At 41.2% G+C, this 12,052-nt stretch overlaps 1 protein-coding gene across 4 annotated transcripts in view; it reads left to right on the top strand.

Annotated features, from left to right (window-relative positions):
- Nucleotides 1-12,052, top strand: part of Supt3h (SPT3 homolog, SAGA and STAGA complex component) — a 411,458-nt gene that overhangs the window by 352,338 nt on the left and 47,068 nt on the right. The gene's annotated exons all lie outside the window — the stretch shown is intronic.

Genomic DNA, 12,052 nt, shown 5'->3' with positions numbered 1-12,052 from the left:
CTTTGCCTTATGAGATGGACATGAGCCTTTGGGCTAACAGGGATGGAATGTGGGAATTTAAGGCAATGTATGTGGATGTCAAACTGACAAGAGTAGACACGTGATGATTAATCTTGTCAACTTGATTGGACTAAGAACTGCCTAAGAGATCAGTAGAACATACCTTAGGGTGTGTCTGGGATTAACTATATGAACGGACTCTCTGAATGTAGGCAGCACCATCCCACTAGGTTGGAATTGTGCAGATAGAATAAAAGAAAGAAGTGGGAAAGGCCAACTGCAGCAGGCATTTTCCATCTGCTTCCTGGCCAAGATAAGGAGCATGGTCTTTGATGGCCCTCTGCCATGATGAACTGAATCCTCCAAAAGCATGAGACAAAATAAACTGCCACCTTTTAACTTGTCTCTCTCAGATGTCACAGCAAGAGGAAATCGACTCACGTGCCAGGCCTACCTTATCTTGCTTACCATGACATCCTTACACTCTATACGTTTTGCTGGAAATAGCTAGATTTTATTTTGAGTTAATTACCATATGAGGTGAAAGATAAGAATCTTGTTTCATTCTTCTGCATATGGCTGCCCAGTTTTTCCAAGGCTGCCTTTCCAAGAGGCTGCCTTTTCTCCAGTGTATGTTTTGGACAACTTTGTCGAGAATGCATTGGCATACATGTGTGTTTTCGTTTCTACGTTTTCCGTTAATGTCTGTATGTAGGTTGTACCAGTCTCGTGCTGTTTTGCTTACCATGGCCCTGCAGTATTTCTTGAAATCAAATATTATGGTGCCTCTAGCTTTGTTCTTTTGGACAAGCTCTTTAGTGTCTTTAGTGTTTGCCTGTGAATTTCAGAGTTGTTTCTCCAACTCTGTGAAAAAGAGGAGTGACACTGAATCTGCAAACTACTGTGGTCAGTGGACATTTTAACAGTCAGCTCTCCCAACCGTGGACATGGGATCTCATTCTGCCTTTGAGTATCTTCCTTGACTTTTATCATTGTTTTGTTACTTACATTATAGAGGTCTTTGTTAAGTTTCTTCCTGTATAATCTAATTTTTTATTCTATCATGAATGGAATTGCTTTTCATTTCTAAACCAACAAATCATTAGTGAAGCTATTTTATATGTTTATTTTGCATCTGCTGCCTTAATGAATTTATCAATTTAAAGGATTTTATGGCATATTTAGGTTTAGATGCACATAGGATCGTGTAATCTGCAAACAGATCACTTAACATCCTCCTTTCCTATTTTTATGTCTTTTTCTTGCCTAATTGCTAAACTCTTAGTGCTGTACCAAATAAAAGTGAGACTGCCCAACCTTGTTTGCTGTTGATGTTATGGTATTGGCTATGGATCTTTCCTATATAGCCCTTATTTGATGAATTCTGATACTATAGATGGAATTTTCTGTCTCGCCCAGTCTCACAACCATTCAGTCCCAAATAAACCACAGAGGCTTATATTAATTATAAACTGTTTGGTCTGTTGCTTAGGCTTATTACTAACTAGCTCTTTACAACTTAAATTAATTCATAATTCTTATCTGTGTTTAGCCATGTGGCTTGGTACCTTTTCTCACCAAGGCTTTCTCATCTTGCTTCCTCTGCATCTGACTGATGACTGTGTCTCTGCCTTTCCTCTTCCCAGAATTCTCCTAGTCTGGTCGCCTTGCCTATACATCCTGCCTGGTTACTGGCCAATCAATGTTTTATAAACCAGCATGAGTGACAAATCTTTACAGTGTGCAAGAGCATTATTCCACAGCATGATATGCCTGTGCCTACTTTCTTTTTTATCATGAAGGAATGTCGAATCTTATCAAATATTTTTTCTATTTAATAAGATGATTATTTTTATCCTTCATTCTTTTAATGTGATGTGTTATGTTTGTTGGTTGCATGTGTTGAATAGCCATCATATCCCTGGATTGAAACTATTTCCATTGTAGTATATGATCGTTTTTATGTGCTGCTGAATTCGATTAGCCCCTAAGCATTGGTTATTCCCTGAACACAGAAAGATAAATCAAAGAGCAAATCCATGCCTTCAGGGGGCAATTGGTCAATTAAGAGAAATGAGAATTAATGGATGATAGAACTGAGCCCCCTCCCATTGATTTTTCTGTTAAGAGCTCCTGCCAGTTTGGCACTTTTAACATGTATTATATATGTGTTTGCTGCTTGGGATAATGGTAGACCTTTGGATTTTGATTATGCAGAAAGCAGCTAAATAAAAGCTTCCTATTAGTGGCATTAATTACTAACTTTTAATGTATTTAGGTACATACTGTATTATGGAAAGACTGGTGTTTACATGGGAATTATATACTTTTTCATCCCATCAAATTTCTAAGGTTGATATTTATAAAAACCTTTTCTGTTCTAATATACAATATGGCTTATATCAGCCACTTAATTTGCTTAATAAGAACAATAACAGAAGAACTAACACATTTCTCATGTAATTTTAAGTGACTTGGGTAATTAGAAATGATAACATCTAATAACTGCATTTGGAAAGTTTTGTATTTAGAAGGCCAAACCAAACTGGCAATATCCCAAGCATTAGAACACAGCCCTCACAAAATGACAAAAATGTATGGTGACACAGACTTGTAAGCCCAGTGCTTGGGAGGCTGACCCAGAAGGAAAGAGTCTGAGGCCAGCCTGAGTTATAGAGTAAGACTCATCCCCAGAGGCAGACCAGCAAGCCCTTCTAGGTTTCTAAGGCCCAGAGTACTTGCAATAGAAAAGGTTTTAATGCTATATCTTTTTTTCTCATTTGGCCTGTCAAAGAAGACCTCTTATTTAAAGGGCATGCTCCCCTGCTACTCTCAAATCAAGGCTGTGCTATCTGACTGGGTCCTACCATGACTTTCACAGGGTATCTGTAACAGGAGGGAAGAATAGAAAAGGAAAACATCTAATGAAGAGTTTGCACATTTACACAATTATCCATCATATGGTTCAGTTTAGATTCTCTGAAATATCAGAGTTGGAATGAAATTATCAAAAGGAGAAAAGTCACATGGCAGTGTTGCAAACACTGATTTATTCATTGTAACTAAATCTCTTGGCCATAGGCAGACAGAGCAGCAAAGAAAGGAGGCATATTTTATCTTTTAAGAAGCTAGTGCTTAGCTTTGATATGAAGTCCCAGAGCTTCAGAGATTGTTGTATGAAAGCAAAGCAGTGTGCTCTCGGGACAGTCACTTCCTTAGGCAAATGTAGGGACAAGGAAGGGACTCAGATTTTGAATCCAGCAAAGCCACAGGGGCATGGCTGAGTTTGAGCATATGGGGTGTGTAGATCTGAGGCAATCTTTCTCAAATTTGAAACAACTTGATATGATCTCCAGTATTGCTTCCAGAGGAGAGATAGAGAAAAGGCTAGTTCACCCCACTGTATAAATGCACAATGGAGTTTTATTCAGTCATCTGGCAACTGCAGGAAACTGGAAGGAACTGAAGATCAGGCTAAGCAAAGCAAGCTGACAGATGCTGGGTGTTTTCTCTGATAGACAGTCTGATAATATATAAATGTGAGTGGCTGTGAGAGGACCAGCGAAAGGGGACGGTGATGGGGCAAGTATTAGCATACACATGGATCTGTATGAAAACACAAGTCTGATCCTTTCTAGGCATGCTAAGCCATTAATGAAAATATTAAAAACTGAATGAAAAAAAGTGTTTTAAAGGAAAAGACAGGTGGTGGACAAGCAACCTGCTTACTGAAAGGTAGAGGTAAGGTGGGACATAAAGGAAGCCATTTGTGTTGACACCATTACGTGTAAAGCTCGGAAATTACCTACCTTTATAGCCTCAGCTCAACTGAACATTTTAGTGAGCCAAACATTTGGTAAGGTCTGATGTAAACCTTTGCTCCCAGTTCAATCCACTGCCACCCTGACATTCCCAGCAGAGCAATGCAGAGCTATAGAAGCCAGTCTCACCCCTGTGAAACAGAGCACTCAGGAGACCATCCATGGCGTAAAGTCTGCCCTACATTTAGTAAATGTATATTCCAAACCTTTTTTATTGTCGCCAGCTTTCAGACCAATCAGCCAACTGCAGCCGACCCAAGCAGGCTGTGGCATGTGTCTACCCTTGAGTCAGACACCAGACACAGCCTTGGTAAGATTTCATCCATTTATCAAAATTATGACTTGCAGCACTCAGGGGTGGAATGGCCCTCTCAGCATTGTGAATCCTGTACAAGAATCAGAAATGGGGCAGAAGCTTCCAGCTTCCCTCTTGTACTGCCTGGAGCATTAAGTCTCTACCCCTGACTCCCTCTACTTTTGTTCTACTCCCAGGGGCTCTTAACCTAGAAAAAACATTTCTTTCCTTACATCTGTTTTCCCTGTTGAAGATAAACACATAGCTGGACAGAGTCAGGAGTGTATACAAAGAGCCCCAGACTGAATCAGGGTCCCCAGGCTCTCCCTACAATGCCATGGATGGGTCATTCCCTTTGGGCATTACTGTTTTCATCTGTTAAAAGTTGGGCTGTAGAAATTCACACAGATACAACCTAATTCCAGTACTATTGTTCCTTGATTCTAAATGTTAGCAAAGGGTTTTTTCAACTTAGTTTCACAGGCTTATTTTCTAAATCCTTTTGTATATGGTATTAACATGTTGTGGCTGGCAACCTAGCTGTGTCCCTTGAGGGTGGCATTTCAGCATCTGGGAAGGAAAACACAATGAGTAGTCTGTAGACAGCATCAAGTAAGACACATTATACAGAAGTAAAGTAACACAGTACCCAGTGGGCTGGGGAGCAACCGTACTGTGAGCACTAAGTTCATCAGATACTCACGTTGGTTATCACTGAGAACTACTGTTTATTGCCCAATCACAACAGATTCTGGAAGTGGCCATTTGTGGACAAACTGTCGTGGGTCCTGTTAATGATATAGTCAAGCAGCCTCACTTTGTCTACTTTTTTTTCAAGACAGGTTTCTCAATAGCCTGGGTACTGAGAACTCACAAAGTAGACAAGGGTTCAGACAAGGGTCTCTGATTCCCCAGCACCAAGGTTACAAGACCCTACCAACACGCCCTGCTTTTCTACTGACGGAGCCCTCCCTCCAGACAATATATTGTCCAACTTTGAAGACTTATTTTGTTTTGGTTTTTCTTTAAGCTCCCCAAGTGATTTGGATGTAGTTTTCTACATAGTATTCTTCATTGTAGCCTGGAAAATAAGTTCTGGTTGGGCATGCCTCCAAGCTAAAGGTGGTTGACCTCCAAGAACTGTCCGTGCTCTCTGAAATATTTTTTCAGCTTGATAGACTTTAAATCTTAATTTACCCATAGGTCATGTTTAGCAAGAATTTTGTTGTGTCAATAGTGATCCAGATAGAATAAATTATCCTAGATTTGGGGGTTGTCTAACTGTAAGACTGTGGAGTATGGAAAGAATGTGGCCTCATGTCTAAAATCCTGAAATGACCACTCAGTAGTCCTACAGTTGTAGAAATATGCGACCCCTTGAACTGTCTGTGGCAAGGCTCACATTAGATGTCGGACATGGAAGCGCTTCATAAACCATAAAACCATGGATCCACACATTTTTTAATTTCTTCCCCTACATACTTTGAGAAATATAAAAAATCTCATGCTTTCTTATTTTTATTTAAAATTAAATATTGTTTATATTAAAAGCAAACAAAAAGGCCACTTTGTGCTCTCCTTTTCCTCTTTGAGAATGGCTCTTCGATCACACATTTTTGAAAGCATTGATGTTCAGTTGGAAGCACAGTGACACCAGGGTCTGTCCCAGTTGTCTCTGTGTCCTTACACCACCCTACATAGTGTGGTTTACCCAGAGCGGAGCTCAGGAAAGATCAACCAAAGTCAAATTAAGCAAATGTATAGAAACTCAGTAGAACCCAAACCACCTTCGTTAGGCCTGCGAGAGGTGAAGTATTTGTAGGGGGTCAGGGCCTAGGACAGAATTATCCCTCTTTTGTATGAAAAGTCTGAGAAGCAGAAAGCCATGGATATGAGAAAAAAGAAATCGAAGACTGAGCTAGGAAGAGGCTGGGGGAGGCTGGTCTGCAGTTACTGACCTGTCAAATGTGTGGTGCACAGGCATATTCAACAGTGAGTATTGGAACTGCTTTAAAGACAGAAGTAAACGAATGTAGAAATGAAGTGTTTTCCCCAGTTTACCCATGTACAGAGAACAGCATACTCTTTTGAAAGTGCAGCTCACACTTGTCAAACGGCCATGACAGTCATGCAGCAGGGACTGCATACCACCCGCGGTTGGAGGAAGTGTTTCTAGCATCAGAAGCAGGATCCGCTGCATTCTCCATTTTTTTAAAAGGGGAAAAACAACCAGAAGTTTAAAAGGACAACTTGTAATTATAATCCTCATCTTAACAGCCCACTTTGAGAGATGCTACATTTACCTGACCTTTCAAGAGATTTACAAAGTAGCAAGTGCCATTGAAAACAGCTTGATTTGATGAAAATGAAGCTCACAGGCTGGAGAGCAGGTGGCAGCAGGTTGACTCGGGAAGTCTAATATTGTGGCTGGGGTCCTGGCTGTCTAGGCAGTGAATTTACAACCAGAAATGTGTGTAAAGATATGGGCCTGGGACTCATTCCTAGGATCTCACAGAAGAAAGTATGCTACAAAGCAACTCGTGAGAAAGTGTGCTCTGGAAGGCCTCACAGCAGCAGTGTTTAAATTTAGTTTCCACATTCACAGCAGAAATACATGAAATTCAGTGACACAGAGGTGAGTTGTCTTCCTCCATCTTCCTGCAGAGTTGCTTTCTTTATGTGAAAATATGGCAAACTTGGGACGTTTCTATGCTTGGCCTCCACGGGCTATATCATCCGTCACATGTCAAAAGGCCAGAGCAGTGGTTCTGGGCAGGGACCTGGGGAATGGGCTGGCTGACTTGTCCTCGCTGATTCCACATGTTTGTTTGTTCCTTTGTGTTAGAACCAGAAGAGAACTCACAGAAACCGGGCTCAGCTCTAAGCCTGGCTTTCCCCTCGGCCTTGGCTTCTGGAAGAGCTTTCATTAAAGCCTGTGGTCTGTATAAATAGTGATAAACCAGCTGTGAAGTGACTTGTGTCAGAAAAAGCCCCTTCCGATATTTAACGAGCCACTCCATCCCCCCACCTGGAAAGGTTAAACTAGCCAAGATTCCATCTCCCACTGAGCCTCCCTCCAGAGCAGAGGAGACCATCCAGCTATTCACCTGTAGGAAGAAACCAGTTCACTCACAGGTCCCCACACCTCCCTGGATGTTTCAAGTGCAAGGCTACAGAGGGGCTGCCATGTGTCAGTAAAATGTAAACTAACAGAGTCAAGAGCTGAAAGTATCACTCTTCCTTAAGCCTCTTGGAGCCGCCATTGCTGGACTCAGTCAAGGCTAAGCCCTTGGCCTATGATGCTTTTTGTCCCTGCAAGCTCTGGGTGGCTCCTCCCAGTCAGTGAACATGTTCTCCAGCAGTCTAGGAGGCAGACTCAGAATGTTGTAGCTCTCATTAGAGAGTTTGCTTCAACTCAGAAACTTCTTGCCTCCAGCACAGACGGAGAAAAAGGAACACAGAGAGAAGTAGGAGTGAAACTTAGAAGGGTTTTGTCCATCTCTACTAAGAAAGTTGTTGATTTGGTGTGAATTATGAGTAGTCTGTGTATCACTCTACTGTGTAACAATATTCTTCTCCATAAACATTTTGTCTCAGTTTCTACTCTGATCTGTCTGCCTTCTTCCACTTTTGGGGTTAGGGTATTGTTGTTCCTCTGCATCCTTGAGGTGAACTGTTGGGGTCTGTGTGAGGTGTCTCTGCTGTTTTGAGGTGGAATTTGTTAGTGACTTTGCTGATCTGTCGCATCCCTCTTGTTTGCTGTGTTGTCATTTTCATTTGTTTCAGAAATGTCCGTTCCCCTCCAGCTCTTTCAGTACACCCACTGCTTAACATCTGTTGTATACTTTACTTTCTTCCTGGTGATTCATAGTTCTGGCCTATTGTCGTCTGAGCAGATAATATGATTTCAAGTTTTTTAAGTGTATTATGACTTCAGTTCTGATACGACAGATGATTGGTCCTGGAGATTTCCAAATGCTGATGAGAGGAATGTGAATTCTGCCTCAGTAAAATGTTCTGTAAAGTCTGTAAGGTCCATTTACTTTACAACATGAGTCAGCTAAGATGTTTCCTTGTTGTGGAGCTGGAGGAACAGCCCAGTGGCTAAGAGCACTTTCTGCCTATGCAGAGGGCCTGGGGTCAAGTTCTCAGCACCCACATGGCAGCTTATAACCATCTGTAACTCCACTTCCATGGTGCCTGACACCTTCTTCTAGACTCAGAGGACAGAAGGCACATACATACACACATACAAGCAAAACTTTCATACACATAAAATAATGTTTCTTTAAGATTTTAAAACCTTCATCATTGCCTATTGACAAAGTGTTGTGGTGAAGTCCTGAAAAGTATTGTATTACAGTCTATCTCTTCCTTTATAGCTAATATAAAGGAATGCCAGGTTGCATCCGTATATATTTCATTGTGCCTTCTGACTGAATTTATCCCTTCACTAATATACAAGGACCTTCTTTGACTTTCGGCAGTTTTCTTTTTTTAATTTAAAGTCTGCTTTGTTCTAATGATATAGTGACGCTTTCTGACTTGTTGTTTAGTGTTTATTGTATATCTTTTTCCAATCCCTCATCTTTATTTGTGAAGTGAATTTCCCACAGGCAGCATATAGTTGGTTCTTGTATTTTTAGCCCATTCAGCTATTTCCCACCTTTTGGTTGCTGAATTTAATTCATTTATCATCATGAATATTATTGACAGACATGAAATTTCTCCTTTTATTTTTATTTTATTTTATTCAGTTGAATTCTGGGGGTAATTTTGTTGTAAATTGTTCTTTTCTAACCTCTTTCTAGTTCTTTGTGTGGTTTGGTGAACCTGTCACACTGAAGTTTGACTCTGCTCTTCTGTGTTCTAGTACTGTTTTTTTTTTTAATATTTACAAGTTTTTTATTTGTTGCTGTTGTTTTAAAAATTCATTTCTTTATTGTCTATGTATGTGTGTGTACATGAGTTTACATATGTACACTAAGTACATGCAGCACCCTTGAAGGCCAGAAGAGGATATCAGACCCCCTGGACCTGGAGTTACAACTGTTTGAGAGGTGCCTGCTGTGGGTTCCGGGAACTGAATGCCGATCCTTTGAAAGAGCAGAGCGCTCTTAATCACTGAGCTGTCTTTCCAGCCTGGAATATTACTGGGTTTGTGTTGGTAATTATCACCCTTTTGTTTTTCGTGGATGACTTCCTTAAGTGTCTCTTGTAAGACTGACCTGATAATGGTGATTTTCTTCAGTGTTTGCTTTCCTGAGGAACATTTTGTTTCCTCTCCATTTCTGAAGGATAATGTGGTTGGGTATAATATTCTTAGTGGACAGGGTTTTTATTTATTCTCTCAGTATCATGCATATGTCCGTCCTTCCCTCTTCTGATCTATGAAGATTCTATTGAATGATCTCCTAGAAGTGTAATGGGCTTTTCCTCTCATGTGACTTGATGCTTTTCTCTTGCTGAACTTCAGGTTTCTCTTGGTCATGTACTTGTAGCATTATATTACCAGTTTTGATTAAAAATATATTTTATTTAAATGCAGTCAGATCATATCTCTTCGAAGATTTGGGGCCTTTTCGACTATTATTTAGTGATAAGTTTTTGTGTTTTTTTCTGTATTCTTCACTTTGTGAAACTTCCATAATACAAATACTTGACATAAATTTGTTCTATAAGTTTTGTGGGCTTTCCTCATCTGATTTTTTTTTTCTGACTAGACTAATTCAAAAGTTCAGAAATCCTTCTATTTTTTTTTAACATAAGTTCTCTGCTTTATCTTTAATTTCATTAGTTAAAGCTTTAGCTCCAAAGTTTCCAGGTGGTTCTCCTTTATAATCTCTATGCCTTTGGTGAACTTCTCATTCATATCCTACGTTATTTTTGCTTTCTTCACAATATGCATCGCTAGTTACTTTTATCTCAGTGAGTTTACTTAGGGTCATTAAATTTGGATTTTTTTTTTAAGGTCTTGTAGATTTTCTTTAAACTGGAATCTGTTGTGAAGAATTATTTCTTTGGAGTGTCATGTATCAACATTTCCACATTGATGTCTGTACACCTTGTAATATTTGCCTCTAATTTTATGAAGTAACTCTTCTATGAAATTCTGAGACTTGGTTTTGCTTTATTTCTCATTTAAATGAGAGGTCAGATGCCAGATAGATAGATGCTTTGGTGGTGGGATCAGTGCTATGAATTTGGTTATATCGGAGCTCAAACATGCGTGTCATTTCTTTGTCTTTGATGTCATCCATAGTCTATAAACTGTAACTGCTTGGAAAACATTTCAAGAATGTAGTTGTAAAACTTCATAATCAACTTAGACTTCCAAAGGTGTGTGTCTTCAGACTTTGCAAAATCAAACACTGCTAATACCGGGCCTTGTAGTGGTTGCTGTCATGGCTATAATAGTGTGGACTATGGACCTGGACGGAATCACAGGAGACTCTGAGTCAAGTCACAGTGTGTGAAGGACCCTCGGTGTGTATCGGGGATACCGCAGCTGGTGTCCTCTGAAACCACAGAACAGGATTGTATTTTCCCCAGGACCCATAGGATGACTCAGGTGATGCTGGCATCTGTGACTCTAGTAACCATAGGCTCAAGATTGTCCAAGACAAACAAGACCTTCCCTAGGTCCTGCTTGATTTGGGGAATGGGACAAGTAGCACTGTTCACACAGCCGTGGACTATCTCCTGGCCCCAAAGGATGTAAATAATCATCAGGGTTTTTATCACCAGCTGTGGTTCCAAGGCAATAGGCTGTGGAAAAAATCACTCCTATGTCTCCCGAGACCTATGCAGGTAACATTTGGGGCCTATGGCACATATATCCTCACATCGGGAGGCATAAGAGGTGGAGGAGACCTTCACTAGACCCCATGGGCTGAGCAGAGTAGTCTGATATGTGACTTTGCTATCTACCGTACTAGAGCACAAGAGAGATGGGCCTGTCCTCTGCTTGCAAGGAGAAAGCTCAGCTGGGGACAAGATTTGAAACATTGATAACCACAGCTCTATATCTGCAAGACATGGATGTGACCTGCCCCTAGGACAGGCTGTGGGCTGGGAGAGCAACCTGCCGTAGTTTCATCTGGGTTTACACAGAGGTACTGGTGGTTAGGCTGCTGGTAACTGCATTCCTGGAGCTGTACATGAGCAAGAACCTTCCTAGATCCTATTGGACAGGTGTAAACAGAGCCTGGAGTTTACAACAACCACCTCAGCCACAGTGCTGTGGGTTGAAAAGAAGACTCGCAGCATGGGCTCAGACTTGTAACTGTCATAGTCTATGGTCCTAAAGGCTTAGGGCATTGAAAGGACTGTCTTCCGCCCAATAGAGGATACAGCAGGCCTTGTCCTCTCATGGCGTCAGGGGATTGCCTCCATCTAGCCGTGGCAGTTTGGGTTGGTGGGGAGGTAGTTAGAGAGTCCCTTCTTCGGGTCAGAGCAGGTTCCAGGAAATTCCCTGCTCTCACTCTGCCCTGGAGGGGTCAAAGGTGCACTTTGCTTTCTTCTTTTCTCTGGTTCCTAGCCGGTTTTCAGACTTTAACTCTTGTCCTGGCTCTCTTGTGGCACAGCTCTGCACAAGGACTTCTATTCAGCCATCTTGGCTGCTTGCCTCTATGATGATTTCCTCCGATGACTGCTGAGAGTAAAGGTGCTAAGCTAAAGATGCAGGGACCCCAGGCTAGCCCCAGAGCTGTTGCTTTCAGAGGGGCAGGAGGTCCTAATATGAGGTTTTTGTCATTTTCCCCCTTTTTCTAAAATTACACTTTCAAAAATTAAAGGTATGAGCGTGACTGTTGCCAGCTAAATGCTGTTTGCTGCCAGTGAGGGGTTCTCGTTCTCAGTCCTGATTCTTGGCTCTGCTCCTCTTCAGAACCATGGGAGGTTGGCCTGGTCTTCCCATTCCAGAATTCAACTCCTT

This window comes from Chionomys nivalis, chromosome 19 (assembly GCF_950005125.1).
Source record: "Chionomys nivalis chromosome 19, mChiNiv1.1, whole genome shotgun sequence".
In the NCBI taxonomy this organism is placed as follows: Eukaryota; Metazoa; Chordata; class Mammalia; order Rodentia; family Cricetidae; genus Chionomys; species Chionomys nivalis.
This window is presented reverse-complemented; position numbering and strand designations above follow the sequence as displayed.